The following is a 20,674-nucleotide window of genomic DNA, read 5'->3' as shown; positions in this document are numbered from 1 at the left end:
GGTTAGACAGAAACCCAGAGAGAGTGAAGAGTGAGGGCACAGAGTCAGAGAAGGGGAAGAGGATCCTGGGATATGAATGATTCAGGGCTATGGCTTCATGTACAAATTCTGATTTCAACACTCTGTACGATGGAGAATTTCCACCCCCACAAGACAAGGATAATAACAAGAGCCCCATGAGTTTGTAGTGGGGGCTAAATGGGATCATTCCATTGAAATCTCTGGTGGAGGACGTGACCCCCAAGAAAGCTCGCCTGTTATCAGTTCTATAACTGGATGTTGAAGTAAGCCACCAGGGCATGCACATAGTCATTCTGCTTCGCCTGCAGGCAGAAGCAGGGGGTGAAGGTCCAGTCTCCCACCTTAACAGTGTAGATGTCCACCTCCTGCAGGACAGGAGAGGGAAAATTCTGGATGTGTCTCCACCCCACTTCATTTCCTCCTCCCGACCCTCACCAGCTCCTGGAGGGCCCATGACTTTGCTGTCCCCTTCCTGCTGGTCCTCACTCACTGGTGCCCCACCTGGGCTCCTCATTCATTTCTCATCCTGCCTGTCTGGCTCCCAACAAACCGCCCCAGGTTCAAGCCTGTATTCCTTGTTCCCTTCTTTCTCACACCCAAACCTGGGAGCTCCACCCTAACTCTGTCCAGTGCCAACTCCTGCCCTGCCCCCCACTTGGCCAAACTTCACTCAAATGCAGGGGCCCTGCTTTGTCCTCTTGCTGACCCCTTCTTGAAAAGTCTGCCAATGTGATGACCTCAAATGTTGACCCAAACGCTGACCTCAAACCCTGAGCCAGCTCCCTATGCTCTCAGGAGGGTGGCTTGGGTGGGGTGCCTGCTCTTCCAGCCTCCTCTCCTCTGCCACTCAACCACTTCCTCTCCCCTTCAACAACTTCCTCTGCCCCCCCATACCAAACCCCACCCCCCAGCTCCAGCTCAAAAAATACTCACTATCAGCATACTTAAAACAAAACAAAACAAAATGAAACAAAACAGAGTCTCTGAAGGAAAAAAAGAGAAAAAACAAACAAACAAACAAACACTGTTGGCCAAGCTGTAGTGTAGTGGTCGGATCACAGCTCACTGTAGCCTTGAACTCCCAGGCTCAAGCGATCCTCCCGCCTCAGCCTCCCAAGTAGCTGGGACCACAGGCACAACTCTGAGTCCAGCCTGTCCCCATGCTCTTTTACAGTGGTCCGTCTGCCTGTGCACTGGCTCATCGCCCCAGAGTCCTGCCTTCCAGTGCACATGCTGTGGGCCTTGAGCTGCTGGCTTAGGTGTGTCCCCCAGAGGATATGCCCCTGGAGCAGGGCCAGCCTGCCTCGCTCACCACTCTTCCTGGAGCCTGGCGCCAAGTACAAAGCATGGCTGTCACAAGGCAGAGCTCACGAAGATATTTAAAGGACAAAGTAGCTTTTCTGTGTCTCTAGCACCACCTCTGGCTAACAGGTCAGGCTTTGAGACCTCAGACCAACACTCTGGCCTCCAAAGTCCTGCACCAGGTCCAGGGGATGGTCTCTCTTTGGTTTCAAGCCTCCCTGCCTGCCTCTCAAGGGCGGGAGAACTTGTATGGCTTTGACATGTCTTGCATCAAAGACGTGGCCATCCAGGAGCTCCTAGTGGATGTGGTGGACCCTAAGCAGCATAAAGGTGAGGGAGCAGGCACAGCCAGTTGCCCCGGCCACTAACTAAACTTTTGCCCAAGCAATCTGCTTTTATAAATTGACCTCACAAATATATTATTAGTTTGTGTATGAAATGATATTATGTGCAGGGAATGAAAATCTCAGAACAGGCTGGATGCAGTGGCACATGCCTGTAATCCCAGCACTTTGGAAGGCCAAGGTGGGAAGATGGCTGCTGGAGCCCAGAAATTCAAGACCAGCCTGGGCCACATGGCAAAACCTCGCCTCTACAAAAAAAAAAAAAAAGGCCAGGTATGGTGGCGCATGCCTGTAGTCCCAGCTACTCGGGAGGCTGAGGTGGGAGGATGACCTGAGCATGGGAGGCAGAGATTGCAGTGAGCCATCATTGCACCACTCACTGCACTCCAGCCTGGGCAGCAGAACCAGACCCTGTCTCCAAAAAAAAAAAAAAGAGCTGGGGGATATACCTATGATGGTGGTAGCAGAAAAAAGTGCAATGCCTCAACATCCTGGAAAGTGTGAAAGAAGACAAGGGCAAGAGCCTGGTACGAAATGCTACTGGTGTGAAAATTATGCACGTAAATGTAAACGCATTTACTCATATATGTGCTTGTAGGTACAGACTTCTCTGGAAGGTAGTGTTGGTTAAACTAGAGGAGGGCAGCCGGGAATCAGAGGGGAGACTTATTGTGAGCCGCCAACCATGGGACTCCGTTACTCATTCAAGAAACTAGAAAGTGGTTCTTGCCCTAACTTTAAGACTGAGGTGCTAAGCTTAGGGCTTAGACACTCAGATTCTCAGGCTGCCAGCAGCCCAAAAGACCGTGGGAGAGGAGCTGCTGAATCTGTGGCCCATCGGTAGACCCCACAACTCTTCTGGGGGCCCTGGGGAAGCGGGGCATTTGCCCACTCCACTCCCACAAACCCATCCTCTTTCTGGGCTCACCGTGGTCTAACTTGTTGGCTTTGACGATCATCACTGCATAATCAGAGATACTGGAACACCGGATCTGAGGGCCCAGGAAGAAGGGAGGGTGAGACCCCCCCAGTCCCATCCTCAGCCCCCATCCCCCTCCATCCAATCCCTGAGCCCCAGTGGGCCCCTTTCTGTTCCCCAGGCTCGGGTCTCCTCTGCCACCCTGGAGACTCACCCTGATGACCCTTTGGCCTCTGGCCTTGGCAGCAAACGTGCAGAGGATGCCTGTGCCTGAGCCCACGTCCAGCGCCACCTTGTCCTTGAAGAAGTGCCAGTTGTGAAACATAGAGTTGCTATGTGAGGGTGCGAACCTCGTCCTTCAGCATCTCGTGCGGGAAGAGCGGCACACAGACGTCATGAGAGGCCCTACATCCTCAGCTGGAGAACAGGGTGTCCTGACAGCTCGGAGGGCCAGGGACAGCTCTAGGCCCTCTCACTTCCTTCTGTGCACCTCAGTTTCCCTATTTGTAAAAGCAGACTAGATGGACTAAACTCTCATCTAAGTCAGATGCTACCACTGCTACCTAAGAACCAGCAAACCCTGGCTTTTAAAAGTCCTCAGGTCAGGGGCGGTGGCTCACGCCTGTAATCCCAGCACTTCAAGAGGCCAGGGCGAGAGGATAGCTTGAGCCCAGAAACTTAAGACTAGCCTGGGCAACAAAGCAAGACTCTACCTCTACAAAAAAATAAGAAAATTAGCCGGGCCTGGTGGTGCACGCCTGTAATCCCAGCTACTCTGGAGGCTGAGGAGGGAAGATCACCTGAGCCTGGGAGGTCAAGGCTGCAGTGACTGCACCACTGCACTCCAGCCTGGGCGACAGAACGAGACCCTGTCTCTAAAAATAAAAAATAGTAATTTATGTATATTTTGCCACAATTTTATGAAAATGGCCTCAGGGGAAAAAGAAAATTCCTTAGTACGCCAACCCAGCTGCATTCTGGGATCTCAGTGTTTTCAGTCACAAGGGTCCAGAAACTGTCAGGCCAGGAGAGGACGGGGCGCAGTTGCACCACCGGTCTCTAGAGGGCGGCAGATACCAGCGGGCCCTGTCCGACCACCGGCTAAGGCCCCAGGCATGCATGCGCGCTCCCACCCTAGCCTTCGATGAGGGACCCCTGCGGAGCTTGAGACTAACCTCCGTCTCCAAGGCAAAGGCTTGGCGAGGCGACCCTGGGGGGTGCGCAGCAGAGGGGCACAGGGGCGGCCTGCTGCCGGGGGACGCAGTGCGCATGCCTGGGAAATTAGGGGTTCCCCCCAACATTGAACCCCCTTGAGGTTCGTCGGCCTGGGGAGCAGTCCACACTCACCTCGTGGATGCCTAAATGGGCATAGGAGTCTAAGTAGTAATCTTTGGATGTCCCGTCCTCAGCATTGGGCTCGCTGCTTTGTGCCTGGCCACAGGAAACCTGGGAAGGGGCCGATGGGAGCATGGGTCAGATCTGGGGACTCCCCACAGCCTCTTAAAACTCCAGGTCCCTACTTTTGCCTGAAGTGTAGTATAGAGCGCCCCAAAATTGTACCATGACAACCCTACAGCTCCTACCTGCCATCTTGCCCCCCCACAGAAACCCCAAAACCTAACGGTTCAATTTTTCACTTCCAGGACCCCCCAGAGCATCATCCAAGAGAGCACCCCAATACCTCAGCCACGCCTACCATCTCTCTAGTCTCTCTGCCCCCTTCTTCAGCTCAGCCCACAGCTGGGGAGCAGAGGGGAAGGAAAACAGGGGCAGACACAGGGAAGGGCAAAGAGGGGCTGGAGGTAGAGTTAGGAAAGTAGCCGCTGTACTGGGGTAGGACAGCGGGGGCCGTGAACCTGAAGGGGTGGGTCCTAAGTGTCTGGGGGCCTGGGGTAAACTGGTTTGAAGCAAGAGAGCTAGCTGGTTAGACCTCGAGAAAGGGCCAGATGCGTGACAAGATATGTTGATATGGAGGTCGGGGTCGGGAGGGGTCTCACAAAAGGACATTTACTTTTTCAAGAGGCGGCTGGAGGCTCATCCCATTAGCCAAGGTGGTTACAAAATTCTAGGAGAGAGTAACAGAGAAAAAGGATTAGCTACTGGGAGTGGCTGTGGGAGGGCTGGGCGGCGGGACCTGGGCTCTGGTGGGGGATGGGTTTCTAGCAATTCTTCTTTTCCTTGGTAGGAACTGGTGGCAAAGGGGGCAAGTAATGAGGTGGGGTGATTAAGAAAGGGATGGGGAAAGTAAGGGGAGAAGAAAGGGGGTCTCCTACCCCAGCTGTGGCTGGAGAGATGGTGGCCTGTCCCCACGTTGCCTCTCTCTGGCCAGGCAGCAGACCACGCACCTCCCCATCCAGGAAGGGGGAATTGACACCCACCACTGCCAGCTGTCGCTCCCCCTCATTACCTAATCTCCTCCAGATGAGATGACACTTCCTGGCACACATCCCTATCCTAGGGTGCCATGAATAGTGGGAGGGAGGGGGAGCTTGCAGGGTATGTCCACAGGGCATCTGCCACCTCTGCAAACCAGTCTCTTGTCTGAGAGGACTCCAGAAAAGAGGCGTGGCACACAGGCACTCCCCCAAGGCTAATACCCCAGCCTCCAGCTCCTGCCTTGGGCTCAGGAGCCCCATACAAAACTAGCTGTAACCAACCCCTTCCGTTATGACTGTCACCCTGGGAAGTTAGAGTCCCAGGGAGGATGAAAAGTTCCTGGACCCTCTAAGAATGAGAGGACTCCAGAAAGTGGTTTGGGGAGTCGCCAAGTCGTCCCCATTCGGACACCCATCCCAGACCCTGAAGACCCCCAGGTGCGGCCAATCCTGAGGCCACTTCTGGGGAAGATAATTTCCTCCACCCCTAGAGCCCTTGGTGTGCAGGAGACAGCCAAGGGGGCGGGAAGTCATTGCAGTGACCCCTGGGAGCTAACCCCCAGTGACTGGATCCTGATAGCTGAGAGCTGACCTGCACCTCCAGCCAGTGATACAAGGTAAGGGATGGAAGGATAGAGGCCCCATCCGGTTACTTCTCTTCCAGATGTGACCACTTTCCAAGGCTCCAAGAAGGGCCACATCACAGGCCTTGACCTTCTAGGCTCCAAGTACCCTCCCCTCGATTTTCCCAAGCTAGCAGGGACACCTATGAGAAGGAAAGTGGTGAGGGGGTTTCCCCATTGGGGCCCATTTCTCAATACCACGGATAACCACCAGATGACCCCAGCCCAACCGGGCTTGAAAGTCAAGACTGAAACCTCCCCCACATGGCTGCACAAGAACCAAACATCACTCAAAACCATTTCAGGCACCCAGGCTCATGAGCCCCAGGCTCAAGACCCCTACACAGCACTTCAGAAAGGGGGGTGTCATCATTCTGTATTGTTACTTTTTAAAAATCATGAGAATACCATGGAAAAATTTATAATGTTTTCAGCATAAATTTTTGTTAATTGTCTCTTCTAAAGCAACATTATTCACCAGAATGTTGTGTGATGATAAAAATACTGTGTGTATGTACTGTCCAGTGTGATAACCACTAGCCGCAAGTGTCTATTGAGACTGAGGACTTGAGTTTTTTATTAATTTTAATAAATTTAAATTCAAATACCTACATAAGGCTAGTGGCTAACATACTGGATGGCATATTTCAAATAAATGTTTTGAAAGTTAATTTCTCTCAAGCTTCTCTTGCAATATTCCTAAAAAAATGAATTATTTTATGGCTTAAAAATGATATTTTCCAATTAATTAATTAGTGCATTTTATGGTCTTTTTCCCTTTTGGTATTCAAATAAGAACTAGAAAACTCTATTCGTTTTATAATTTAAAATTCCCTTGTGATTTAAAATTCTTCTTAGGACAACTTCTACTCTGTCTCTAATTAATATGCAGTTTTTCAAAAGGTCTTGTCTAATTTGATGTATGTTGAAACTATTAATCTACTTATGAAATTAAAATAATAACTTTCTTGCCAAAGTAAAAGACTTTTTTAAGGAAGAAATTTTATCAACCAAAAATGCCAGGACTTTTGGTGCCTATTTAAGTGATTTGCAGTACTTGATTATACCATGTAGTTTTATTTGTCTCATAGAGGGAAATATTTTTTTTCTTAATAAGAATTATGCTACCTAAGCTTATCTTTTTTTTTAATAGGTACAATTCGTACTTTGGAAAGACCCAGATTATTATTTAAACCTTGAATGCTCTCTTGTGACACCCAGCCTTCATCACTTACATGGCTTAGTTTGTTTATTCTTTTTTTGTTTTGTTTTGTTTTGTTTGTGACTGAGTCTCGCTCTATCACCCAGGCTGGAGTGCAGTGGCACGATCTCAGCTCACTGCAACCTCCACCTCCAGGGGTTCAAGCAATTCTCCTGTCTCACACTCCCAAGTAGCTAGGACTACAGGTGCACGCCACCACGCCTGGCTAATTTTTGTAATTTTAGTAGAGATGGGGTTTCACTATATTGGTCAGGTTGGTCTTGAACTCCTGACCTCAGGTGATCCACCTGCCTCAGCCTCCCAAAGTGCTGGGATTAGAGGTGTGAGCCACCGTGCCCAGCCAGTGTGTTCATTCTTAAAACAGCCTTTCGGGCCGGGTGCGGTGGCTCAAGCTTGTAATCCCAGCACTTTGGGAGGCCGACGCAGGCGGATCACAAAGTCAGGAGAGTGAGACCATCCTGGCTAACATGGTGAAACCCCGTCTCTACTAAAAATACAAAAAAAAATTAGCTGGGCATGGTGGCGGGCGCCTGTAGTCCCAGCTACTTGGGAGGCTGAGGCAGGAGAATGGCGTGAACCTGGGAGGCGGAGCTTGCAGTGAGCCGAGATCGTGCCACTGCACTCCAGCCTGGGTGACAGAGCAAGACTCCGTCTCAAAAAAAAAAAAAAAAAAAAAACAGCCTTCGGATTTTAAGCTAAAATATTTACCAAGCTCCGTTTTATAGTAAGTGTCCGCTAAATGAGCAAACAAGACCATGTAAAACTAATGTCTTTTTTTTAATGGAAAGTAAACATTTCTTAAAGTGTAAACTGACTCATTACTATTTCTCTTTCTATTTTGTATTAATTTCCTTTTTTAAAAAGATTAGACCATCCTAGGTAGAAAACTGTAAACAAAACTACCGTTATGTAAAAGCACAGGGTTTGGAATTAAATCCAGGAAACCAAGGAGCACAGAGCTGCAGACCCAAGGATTCCCCTTTCATTACATGAACTGCATCTCCATTCATGGCAGGTAAACCTCTGTTTGAAACAAAGGTCTGAGGTCCTTAGGTGAGTAGCAGTGGAAGCTGCTGCCAGTGTTGTCTAGAGGGAAAGGAACCTTTCCTCGTTTTACCTGGACCAACGAGAGAATCAGAGGTGCTGAGCTGTAGAGGAAAAGCCCATTTGGAAATCCTTATGCTTTTCCATATTGCTAGTGAGAACCACCACACTCCACCTTCACATTTAATTTTAAACTTTTTTTCCACAACAGTAGGAAGTTACCTTAAAAACAAGTATCCTATAGATGAGATCTTAGGATTTCTAAGGTTTTTCTTCAAAACAATATGAGGGGAAAAAGAAGATGAATCTGGATGAAGCAAAATTATGTTACAGCTGGGTGAAGGATACACAGAAGTTCATCATAGGTACTATTCTGTCTGCTGTTGTACCCTTAGAAACTTCCATAATGATTTTAAAGTGCAAATATAAATGCTGGGTTGATGGAAATATTTCTATCACTAACAATACTTAGGAGGTAAGCTTTACTGACTCCGTAGTTATTCCATCTTACTCTCCTACCCATTGCTCCAGGTTTTTTCTCACCAGGTTCCCCTGCAGTCTCTGCATTCAGGCTACAGTCTTTTTCTTCTTCTTCTTGTTTTTTTAGTTATGCCAATCTCAGTATTTCTCTATCGCCCCAGGACTTTGCATATGCTATTTTTCCATTCATGTTTCTATTCCTTACTCACTTATTCCTAAACCCAACAACCACTTACTACTTCACTAGTACACCAATCCATATTGCTAGGTACTAGACTGATTCTCATTCTGTTCAGTTGCCGTTCAGGTTAAGTGGCTCACTCCCTGTTCTCCTGTGATTAAAATCAAGGCACATGCCTTTCTCAGCTTTGGACACATCATATGAAGATTGCAGCACCCTCTCACTTGATACTCTAGCCCTTCTCTTCATTTTTTACATATTGCAGAAACTGGTCAAATGAGATTTGGATTAATCTTGAGGGAGGTGAGGGACGATGATAAACTGGAGATTGCCTGTTCCCTGTTGGAGAGAAAAATAACTCCAAAATTGTAGACATTATGTGGACCAAACAAAACAGGCTTATGGACAACACTGAGCCTGTGGGCAGTCCATAAATATGGATAGAAGCAGGAGTGATTATAGAGTCAAAAAGAAAAAGGAATCTGTTTTTGTTGAACTCTTAGTAACTGATACCTTTATTTTAAATGTGGCTGATTAGCAACATGGACTCTCAGTAACCAATATGTTTATTTGAAATGTGGCTTATTAGCAACAGCCCAAGATACTATTTAAAATGTGAATACTAATACCGTGCTTTAAAGTGTGATTCCAGGGATCTCCAAGAAGAACAAACTATTAATGGAGACAGATGATCTGTATCTTTCAGTTCAGTTTCTCATTATGAGAAACTGTAATTTAATAAAATGTTCAGGCTGTTCATGTCTTTCAAAACATATTCTTATTATTGTTACAAATATATTTTGCCTGATTTTTAACATTTTTTATTTCTTCTTCTAATTAATCATATTAACCAATTAAAAGAGAAAACATGAGTCCCACTTAGTGTAAAGTAACTTCAAGCTCATGCTGTTTAATTATATAAGGCACTCACAATGAAGAAGAATAATTCAGCTAAGCAAATAACAACCTTCCTTTTCATTACCTATCTTAAGAAATCTGGTCCTGTATAATCACTCCTTCAGCCTAAGAATCTATTCCAAGCTAGACCTGTCAGTAGCAAAATGCATTAATGTGAATGCTTTAGAGCTGGAAAGTTAAGAGTGCTTGCCTCCTTTGTGTAATCAGCAACAGAACACAGCAACTCGGCATTTTGTGAATTTAAGTCTGTCTAGGGGAAGAAACTATGGAATATTTTTATGAGGATGAAATCATTTATGTGGAATGTTTCTTAACAAACTAAGTTTATGTCAAAAATGATAGAACTAAGGCTGGGTGCGGTGGCTCATGCCTGTAATCCCAGCACTTTGGGAGGCTGAGGTGGGCGGATCCCCTAAGGTAGGAGTTTGAGACCAGCCTAGCCAACATGGTGAAATGTCATCTCTACTAAAATACAAAAATTAGCCATCCTGGTGGCATGCACCTGTAATTCTAGCTACTGGGGAGGCTGAGTTAGGAGAATCACTTGAACCAGGGAGGCGGAGGTTGCAGTGATCCCAGATAGCACCACTGCATTCCAGCCTGGGCAACAGAGCAAGACTCCATCTCAAAAAAAAAAAAAAAAAGATAGAGCCAGTATGAAGGCAAATGTGGGATTTTGTGGGGCCTTTGCACATAGTGATTATTCTCAAAGCAGTGAACTTTCTTATGCTAATTTTACAACTAATATTAAAGTTTGGATTTTGGCCAGAAGTAGAAAATAACATATTTCTAACACTGAGCATCCTCATAGTTAACTCTGAAAAGGTCTCAGTCTTAATTAGGCATATGAAACAGAAGTTAAGATTAGGGCCACATGGAACATATGATGGTAATGGAGAACTATTCCAGGTAAAAGGTAGTAATTATTTTGAAAAACAGTGTAACGTGAACATAGTCAAATGAAGGCATGGCGAACTGTGACTTCTCTAAGCCAATCCAATCAATTCCCCAATATTTCATTGAACTAGAAGGTCAGGGATAGGATAGTCAAAAGAATCTACAGCATGCATTTGGGAAGATTCTCATTAAAAGACATGTCCCAAGTCTGGATAGTTGTTTGCCCTCATTTGGGGCTTGAATGCGAGAAGTATTAATAGGTAAACCATCTAATGTTTTCATAGCTACAATCCTGGTGTCCTTCCTGATTATTCAAACTGCAAGCTAACTCACTACTGCAATGACCTAACATTTTCTGAAATTATATACCTCCCAAACTCAAAGCTATACGGTAGTAACTTTGCAGGTAGTTGATTTGTACATTATATCTATTTTTACATATGTGACAATTAGGCTGAATGAAATAATTTGAGAGAAGAAAGGAGGTACTTAGTTGACCTCTTAAGAAGAAAAGTTTAAAAGCCAGTCAAGTTATTTTGGAAATAGATTGTTTAAATATACATCCATGAGCTTAAAAAATTCTCATAGTAAGAATTTGAAATAGAGAAAATCATTTTTTCTCAAGTTTCTACTTAATACTTAGCTCTTATCAACAAACAATTTGGGGTATGGATGCCAAGATTGACATAGTGATCACTTTTTTTCTTTTATTTTGTTTTGGAATGATGCCATGTGTTATAATGACATGGGGCTGTTTGGAAAAATTGTAAGGTTGCTGGCCACTCTTGAAGCCACATCATCCAGTACTGTGAGTTTAAATTTTTATTATCATAAAAAATGTGAGGCCATGTTTAGGGTAAATGCTCTTAAAATATTGAATCTGTATCAAAAGAAAGGCAGAGATGTATCTAATCTCCCCCTGTCTCCCAGGATAGGCCTCATCAGCTTTTAACTCTGTAAATGTTTCATTTTAAGTGGATCCCCACACAAGCCAGAGCAGGTATTGGGGCAGTGGGGACATGGGGACATAATGAGGAATACATAGTCAGAGTTTTATTACCTGTCATACCTCAAGTCTTCCGGCATTAACTCACTACATGGCCTTTTGGTCTTTTCTGGTTACTGTTTATCCCTCTGCACTGGTTCGTGGTCCCCAAGAGAGGCAGGATCTGAGATCTACATGTGGCTCTGTCCAAACGCACAGGTATCTCGCCAAAGAGGGTGAGACTGCAGATGGAGGCTGGGTGGGATTCAGGGGAAAGTAGCTGGAAGGGCCTGGGGAGGCCTTGCAGACTGACTAGCTCCCTCTCTGTTTCTCATTCCCAGATGATGACGGCTGAGGTCTTCAGTCATCCCTTCTATAAGCTCTACCAACTGGAGAAGCCTCTGAGCAGCATCTTGGACTGTGATTATATTATCCTGTGAGTGAGGGGATGGTGGGGAGATGGAGTTCCTCTGGTACTTGGTCCACTTCCTTTTGTATGGGTCTGCCTTAACCATCTTCTCTCTTCCCTTCTCTGCCTTGTTCACTGGGCACCTGCCCTGCACAGAGCTTCAGCCACGTGCCTTTCAAGGGGAGGGGGCTTGAAGTTGCCAGTGGGATGGGGCTACAGACCCTTGTACAGGGTGTCTTTGCCTGTTTTCTTCCTCATCACAGGAGGGAGGCTGCTGTTTCTTACTTCTCATTCAGCATTTATGAGGCCTCTCCTATGTACCACATTCTGAGCTGAGCTCCTTCCTTTATTGTGGGCCTCAAAAATAAAAAGGATTTTTGAAATATGGAACACTTAAGACACTTTCTAAACATAGAATTCATAAGCATTCAGGAAAATGTTTAAATCTTTGGATAACTAAAAACTAAAATAGAAAGTGCTCTGTGAATAGAAAAGTTCTTTGTAAACCAAGCAGTGGTTTCCAAAAAGAAAATGTTTTTAAATCCCTTTGTCACTAAAAATGAACCTCCTCAGCACTCTTAACACCAAAGGATTTTATGAAATAGCACATAAACAGAGTGCTGTGCAAATTATCTAACAGGTTGTAAAGCATAAGGCAATTGGTAACTCTTCAGCTCCCTTAAAAAATAACTTCAGGCTGCAGGGATGAGTGGGTGGAGCAACAGGGCAGTCAGGGAGTCTCAGGGAAGGTGGGGGTTGCTGATCAAGTGTTCCTGCTGTCCACCCTCCACAGCTATGATGTGTCAGGTCGGATTGAGGCCATTGAGGGCTCAACAGAGGACATCGTGGTTCCTGTCTACCTGTGGGAGCGCGTCCCTGCCTGTGACTACAACAACTCCTACTATGGCCTGACGCTGTTCGGGCACCCGCTCCTAGTGTCGGTGCCCTGGGACCAGTTCTCTTCGCCGGGCCTGTATAACATTCTGATGTATCGGCTCTCGTAAGTGTCCTCTTCCCGGGGGCGGGGCCCTGTGGGGTCTGAACTCAGACTTGGGTGTTTAGCTGCTTATTTGACACCTCCCCTGCAACATGAAAAAGACAGTTCAAACTTAACGTGGCCATGGAATGACTTGCAGGGATTTTTCTTTCTATAGACCTCTGGCTTTTCTACTGTCTCTCTTGAGTGCTGGTGATACAGAGGTGAACAAGACACTCAAAACACAGACAACTTCACCCTGTCTTTCGTTGCCTCCTGGGAGAGGCTTGGTTATTTGCCTTATTGCTGACAATTTTTCATTGTGCTTAAAATCTAGAGTGCTTTTGCACGTCCACTGCTGAACTCCTCCAGCGGGAACAGAGCCAAGAGATCCAGGCCCAGCCTGGCCTTGGGACCTGAGCACCTGCTGAGAGCTCCAGGGCCTGAGGTTCCTAACTTCAAAGTCTATGCTTTGACCCACTCGACGTGTTGTGTGTCCCCCCCTTCCGACTCTGCATTTCTCCATGATTCCTCACAGCCGGCCTCTACATCGGTCTTCACAGCTGGCCTCTGCTCACCCAACCCTAGGGCCATGTAAAGCATGACTGTGTTGGGTACGTGATGAAGGAGGCTCCTCTGTGGCTACAGGAGTGCATTGAGCTCTTCACCCCTGTGGAGACCCTGGAGAAAGAAAACCCCTGAGAAGGAGCCAGAGCGGGGCCTGTGGGGGTTTTGTCAGGTTGTACCACTATATTTAGCTCTCTAGATATACTTCCCTCCACTCTCCTCCACATTGAAACCCTTCCTGCCACCCTGGCCAGCAATACCCTGAGCAGACTCCTACCTCAGTGCCTCGGCCTGGGTTGTTTCTTCTCCAGGAATGTTCTTTCCCCAGTGATCTGCTGGACTTCACTCCTTATTATGCTCAGGTCTTCTACCACACATGACCTCATCAGAGATCCCTCCTCTGACTACCCTGTAAAAAATCACCCTTCCCGGCCAGGCACATTGGCCCATGCCTGTAATCCCAGCACTTTGGGAGGTTGAGGTGGGTGGATCACCTGAGGTCAGGAGTTCAAGACCAGCCTGGCCAACATGGTAAAACCCTGTCGTTTCTACTAAAAATACAAAAATTTACCTGGGTGTGGTGGCAGGCACCTGTAATCTCAGCTACTCGGGAGGCCAAGGCAGGAGAATCATTTGAACCCGGGAGGCAGAGGTTGCAGTGTGCTGAGATCATGCCACTGCTCTCCAGCCTGGGCAACAGAGCAAGACTCTGTCTAAAAAAACAAACAAACAAAAAAGCCCCACCCTTCCCCACTTCCCCTCTCCACCCCCTCTCTGTGCTCTTTTCTTCCTAGTCAAGCATTACTTTCTTTCTAGCTCAGCAATGCCACGTGATGTGAAGTCTTCTATCCCCTTTTGTGTTATTTGTCATCTTTATTAGAGTCAACTCCTTGAGGGTGAAGACTTCAGTTCACTGTGTGTTGCTTCTCCCTGTTTATAATAGTGTTGGGTATTTAGTAGATGCTGAAAAGACACTTGCAGAATAAACAAAAGGAGAGAACCAAGACCATATGGCCAGTCTGAGAAATAAGAGCAGCACCTCTGTGGAGCAGAGATGGAACAGAAATACAAAACAGTACCAGAGGGTTAAATGCCTGGTGAATGAATGAATGACTAAAATATGAAGGGATAGAAGTGGGCTCTAAAATAAGACTAGCATCTCATGGACCAGAAATCCAATAAAAATACAAAACATGGTATGAAAGCATATACAAAAGATAATCAGTAAGCAATTGACGAGTGGGTGAAAGGATTTTAACAGGAACAGAGCAAACTAGAATACCAGATGGGCTAATAGTAAAGGCAGTGTCTCTGTGGGCCAGACATGGTACATGAGAGTCAGGCAGTACAAAGAGCACACAGTAGGTGCTCAGAAAAAGTCTGTCTGCTGATTCAGGCTCTGTCTGTAGGCACCGCCCCTCCTGCAAGCAGCACCAGCTGGCCACCTAGAAGCTGGACCTGTGGATGTTGCCTGTGTTCTCGTCGTCCACCTGAAATGCTTTTCTTATACCAAGTTCTCCCGAGAGAAGCTGGACACCCTCGTGGAGGTTTCTATCCAGTCAGGGGCCAGGGGGAGGATGGCTGGGCGAAGGCAGGGAAAGGAGGGGGTGCACCAGAATTAACCCTCTCCCCACCCACAGGGACCTGGACTTCTCTGAGTTTGTCATCAAACCACGGAATGACTGGAATCTGGAGCTGTACACATATGACCTCATCACAGCTTCCAACCATCATGGGGGCATGCATGATGGACACTGGGTGAGCCAGGCTGTGGGCAGGGGCTTGCTCTGGGGGATCTGAGCTGGGGGGCAGTCAGTACCTTCTCAGTGGGTGACTGGGAATTTGAGCCAGTGGTGAAGTTATCATGGTGGGAAGAGTGACAAAGTGAATCTGGACACTTCCTAGGGGGAGGAAGGGAGGGTGAGGATAACTGTCCCTCCCTTTCAGACACAACATTTGCCTGCAACAAGGACAGTGGCCAGTGGCACTACTTTTATGACAACAGCATCTCACTTGTGCATGAGAATCAGACTGAGGTGTGACTTCCATCCTCCCTCCTCCCCTTCTTCCCTTTTGACACCACCTCCCCACCTCACACCCACCCACACAATCCACACTGACTCCTCTCCTCTCCCTACAGTCCAAGGCAGCCTTTGTTCCCTTCTATCAACACCAGGACGTGACACGAAGCCTACTGTCTCAGCCCAGCTCATCTGGCACCCCAGTCTCCCCTGCCTGCGGCTTTCTTTCCAGCTCGGAGTTTATGGATGTTAATTGACAGCCCTGGGTCCTGCCACAGAAAAGGAAGCCCTCTCTGCAGTCATTTGTTCTTGTGTCCACCCGTCTTCTCTTATTTATGTTAGGTGCCCCCGCCAGGCATTGCAGGCTTAGTCGTGGCTACTGTTCTCCTCTGTGCTGCATTTCTCTCTCCCAGGGAAGAACAGGTCCTGTCTCCCACCTGCAGTGTGCTCCCTACCGTATTTGCCCTTCCAGCAGAAACCCTCTTTCCTAGTCTTTATTTATGTTTGTGCCCTTCCCTCTCCTCTACCCAGAGTGTTCTGCATGGGTGGTGATGGGGGTTCACCTGAACAGAGTGTATTTTCTTATTGAGACCCTGTACCTTCTGCTGGGTGTGTGTATATATAAAGCACCAGTCTGCCTGTCACTCAGCAGAGTGCTTTTTTTCTCCATGTACTTCACTAAGCACCAGTTTTGTGCCTGTGCTCTGTGTGCTTATTGAAGGCCAGCTGTGTGATGGGTGCAGCTCTGAGTGCTTGGTGGACACCTGCGGTGGGCCAGGTGCAACTGTTCTAAGTACTTTTAAAACACCGTTTGTGTGCCAGGCACTATTCCAAGCACCAACGGTGTGCCCGGTTTTTTTTCAAAGCATTTTACAAATATTGATACCTAATCCTCATAACAATCTCATGCATGCATTGTTGCCTCCAGTTTTGGATGGGGACACTGAGCGAAAGAGGTCATGGAATGGCTCAGGTTCTGTCAGGAGGTCAGTATATATGTCATGCGCTACACTGAAGTCAGTTCCTGCAGGTAGTGTTTGTCTTGTCTGGACCCAGGACTGCTAATCACTCTTCGGACATGAGCTGCACCACAGCTAATGTGGAAATGGAGCACATGGAAGGGATGCATCCATGTAGGCAAATGTGTGATTTGGGGACATAAAAGGACTGCTCTCAGGCCAGGTGCCACCTGTTACCTCAACAAATTTGGAGGCCGATGCAGGAGGATCACTTGGGCCCAGGAGGTTGAGGTTTCAGTGAGACATGATCATGCCACTGCACTCCAGCCTAGGCCACAGAGAGAGACCCCAGCTCAAAAAAAAAAAAAAGGTTGCTATTCCCCAGACCACCTCACAGGTCCCCAGTAGTGTCGTTTGAGAAGATTTTATCCCCCTGAGACCTCCTGTGGAGATGATACATGCACTTGGCAGACAGGACAAATGTGCTCTGTCTGTGTGGCCCCTGTAGTCAACCCCCTCTCCTGTCATGACCCCAGCTCCCTGGCCAGGCAGCGTCCCTCCAGCCTCATCCCAGACAAGATGGAACACCTACCGCAGGAATCTGGACATGAAGGAGCCATCCAAACCTTCACACTGACGGTGGGGGAATCCTGATTGGTGGCAGCTGAGGGACCATGGCCAGGGCCTCAACACTCCCCCCAGCCTGCTTTCTATGCACTGGGTCTGGCCAGACTCACTGTGAGGGTCACTCAACCCCAGCATGGCCACCCACAAACCTCCCAGTCCCTCTGCTGGCTTAGGCAGGAATCAAGGCAGTTGCTGTGAGGAGCCCAGCTCAAACTGACAAGTAAACGTAAGAATGGAAATATTACTTTCAGGTATGACTGGATCCAGGCACTCAGAAGCTATCATTAAAGGCTCATGAAGAGACATACAACAGAAGCATTATCATTACCCCATTTTGCAGATGAGGAAGCAGGCATAAAGAGCTAAGAACGGGCTGTAAGTACGGGAATACCTCCTTACTGATAATCAGTCCTGGACCAAGCCCACTTAAAGTAAATTCATTTAAAATAACTTCCCTATCTAACCAAAGATGTCTTGAATCAAGATGTGCATGAAACTCAGGAGTAATAAGAGACAACAGACACAGTTACACAGACTCCTCATTTTAGAAAGATCAGACACCACTGTGAGACAAGCTTACTATGGTTATGGAGGTAAAAACGATTAAAAGTGAACAGGAAATTTAAAGCTTTTAAAAATGAGGCTGGACTCAGTGGCTCACACCTATAATTCCAGCACTTTTGGAGATGGAGACAGGCATATCGCTTGAGGTCAGGAGTTCAAGACCAACCTGCCAACATGGTGAAACCCATCTCTACTAAACATACAGAAATTAGCCAGTGTGGTGGCAGATGCCTGTAATCCCAGCTACTTGGGAGGCTGAGGCAGGAGAATCAAATGAACCTGGGAGGTGGAGGTTGCAGTGAGCTGAGATTGTGTCACTGCACTCCAACCTAGGCAGCAGAGTGAGATGCTGTCTCAAAAAAAAAAAAAAAAAAAGATGAAGAAAAGAAAAAAAAAAGCAAATGAGTTGAAAAAGAACCAAGTGTATAGGGGTGTATAGGGACCAGCCCTACAGGGCTTGTGGGTTTTTCTCCTGTGTGTGCAGATGAGATCATAGAAATAAAGACGCAAGGCAAAGAGAAGAAAAGACAGCTGGACGTGGGGGACCAGCAAGACACAGAGACTGGTAATGCCTGGCTGCCTGTTATTTATTTATTGGATACAAGGCAAGGAGGGGGTGGAAGGAGTGTGAGCCATCTCCAGTGATAGGTAAAGTCATGTGAGTCATGGGTCCACTGGACAGGGGGCCCTTACCTATTCGGTAGCCGAGGCTGAGAGAGAGAGGGGACAGCTGATGTCATTGTTTCTTCTATGCATTTCAAAGACTTTAGTACTTTCACTAATTCTGCTATTGCTATAGGTTCTAGAGAAGGTGGAGCCAGGTGTACAGGGCGGAACATGAAAGTGGACCAGGAATGTGACTTCTGAAGCACAGTATCACAGGGAGATGGTTAGGCCTCCAGATAGCTGTGGGCGGGCTTGACTGATGCCAGGCCTTCCACAAGAGTTGGTGGAGCAGAGCCTTCTCTAACTCCCCCGGGGAAGGAGGACTCCCTTTCCCAGTCTGCTAAGTAATAGGTGCCTTCCCAGGCACTGGCATTACTGCTAGAGCAAGGAGCCCTCTAGTGGCCCTGTCCGGGCGTGACAGAGGGCTCACAATCTTGCCTTCTGGTCACTTCTCACCGTGTCTCTTCAGCACCTACCTCTGTATGGCCTGGTTTTTCCTAGGCTATAATTGTAGAGCAGAGATTATTATAATATTGGAATAAAGAGTAATGCTACAAACTAATGATTAATAGTGTTCATATATAATCATATCTATATTCTATTTCTAGTATAACTATTCTTATTCTATATATTTTCTTTATTATACTGGAATAGCTTGTGCCCTCGGTCTCTTGCCTCGACACCTGGGTGGCTTGCCACCCACACAAGTGGAAGTGATGATAGACCTGAAATAGACAACAACACTTAAGAAGTCAGTGGTTGAGTTTAACAACACGTTAGACATAGCTGAAGAGGGAACCTGTGAACTGAAATACAGGTTGAAGTGTATTAAGGTGTGTGATATGGTTTGGATATTTGTTCTCTCCAAATCTTATGTTGACATCTTGGGAGGCTGAGGAGGGAGAATTTCTTGAGCCCAGGAGATTTGAGACCAACTTAGCATCATGGCAAAACCCCATCTTTATGGAAAAAAGAATACAAAAATTAGCTGGGTGTGGTGGCACCTGCCTGTGGTCCCAATTACTCTGGAGACTGAGGTGGGAGGATCACCTGAGCCCAGAAGGTCAAGGCTGCAGTGAGCCATTATCATGCCTGAGCAACAAAGCGAGACCATGCCTGAAAACAAAACAAATCTCATGTTGAAATGTGACCTCTAATGTTAGAGGTGAGGCCTGGTGGGAGGTGTTTGGGTCTTGGGTGTGGATCTTTCATGAATGGATTGGTGCTCTCCCCCCAGTAATGAGTGGTAATGAGTTTACAGGAGAGCTAGTTGTTTAAAAGAGCCTGGCATCTCCTCCTTTCTCTCTTGTTCCCTCTCTCCCCATGTGACATGCTGGCTCCCCTTTGCCTCTGGCCATGATTGGAAGACACTGTGCTTCCTGTATCGCCTACAGAACTCTGAGCCAAAATAAACCTCTGTTCCTTATAAATTACCTAGACTTAGGTATTCCTTTATAGCAATGCAAAACAGACGAACACACCATGCACCTGTTATTTTTTTGAGGCAGAGTCTGGCTCTGTCACCCAGGCTGGAGTGCAGTGGTAGTATCATGGCTTACTGCAGCCTTGACCTCCCAAGGCTCAAGCAATCCTCCCACCTCAGCCTCCTGAGTGGCTGAGACTACAGGTACATGCCACCACACTCAGCTAATGTTTTGTACTTTTGTAGAGATAGGGTTTCACCATGTTGCCCAGGCTGGTCTTGAACTCCTGGACTCAAGTGATGCTCCCACTTTGGCCTCCCAGAGTGCTAGGATTATAGGTGTGAGCCACAGCACCTAGTCACATTATGCATCCTCTAAAATATTTTACATCAGACTAATATTTTGGTTTTTTCATTTCTCTTTTCTTCTTTTTTCCCCTCCCCTCCCCTCCCCTCCCCTCCCCTCCCCTCCCCTCCCCTCCCTTCCCTTCCCTTCCCTTCTTTCTTTGAAACAGACTCTCACTCTGTCCCCAAGCCTGGAGTGTAGTGGCATGCTCTCGGCTCACTGCGACCTCTGCCTCCCGGGTGCAAGCGATTCTCCTGCCTCAGCCTCCTAAGTAGTTGGGATTACAGGTGCCCACCACTATGCCCAGCTAATTTTTTGTATTTTTAGTAGAGATGGGGTTTCACCATGTTGGCCAGGCTGGTCTCAAACTCCTGACCTCATTATTCGCCTGCCTTGGCCTCCCAAACTGCTGGGATTACAGGTGTGAGCCACTGCACCCAGCTCTTTTTTAATTTGAAACAGTCTTGCTCTACTGCTCAGGCTGGAGTGCAGTAGCATGATCTCGACTCACTGCAACCTCTGCCTCCTGGATTCAAGTGATTCTCCCACCTCAGCCTTCCAAGTAGCTGGGATTACAGGTGTGTGCCACCACATCTGGCTAATTTTTATATTTTTAGTAGCGATGGGGTTTCACCATGTTGGCCAGACTGGTGTCAAACTCCTGGCCTCAAGTGACCCACCCGCCTCAGCCTCTCAAAGTGCTGGGATTATAGGTGTGAGCCATGGCACCTGGCCCAGACCAATATTTTGATAAATTAATAGTTTGTTATTGAACTAAAGAACAGAAAACGTATAAGTTTCAAAC

The 20,674-nt window shown here is 47.3% G+C and overlaps 2 pseudogenes; one reads left to right on the top strand and one right to left on the bottom strand.

Moving 5' to 3' along the window:
• Positions 1 to 266: 266 nt before the first annotated feature.
• LOC129492636 (protein arginine N-methyltransferase 1-like) lies at positions 267 to 8,417 on the bottom strand (annotated as a pseudogene).
• Positions 8,418 to 11,071: 2,654 nt separating this feature from the next.
• Positions 11,072 to 15,807, top strand: LOC134731772 (ubiquitin carboxyl-terminal hydrolase 11-like; annotated as a pseudogene).
• The last annotated feature ends 4,867 nt before the right edge of the window (positions 15,808 to 20,674 follow it).

The sequence above is a fragment of the Symphalangus syndactylus genome, chromosome 11, assembly GCF_028878055.3.
Source record: "Symphalangus syndactylus isolate Jambi chromosome 11, NHGRI_mSymSyn1-v2.1_pri, whole genome shotgun sequence".
NCBI lineage: Eukaryota > Metazoa > Chordata > Mammalia > Primates > Hylobatidae > Symphalangus > Symphalangus syndactylus.
Note: the sequence above shows the minus strand (reverse complement) of the source record. Positions and strands in the feature narration are given on the sequence as shown.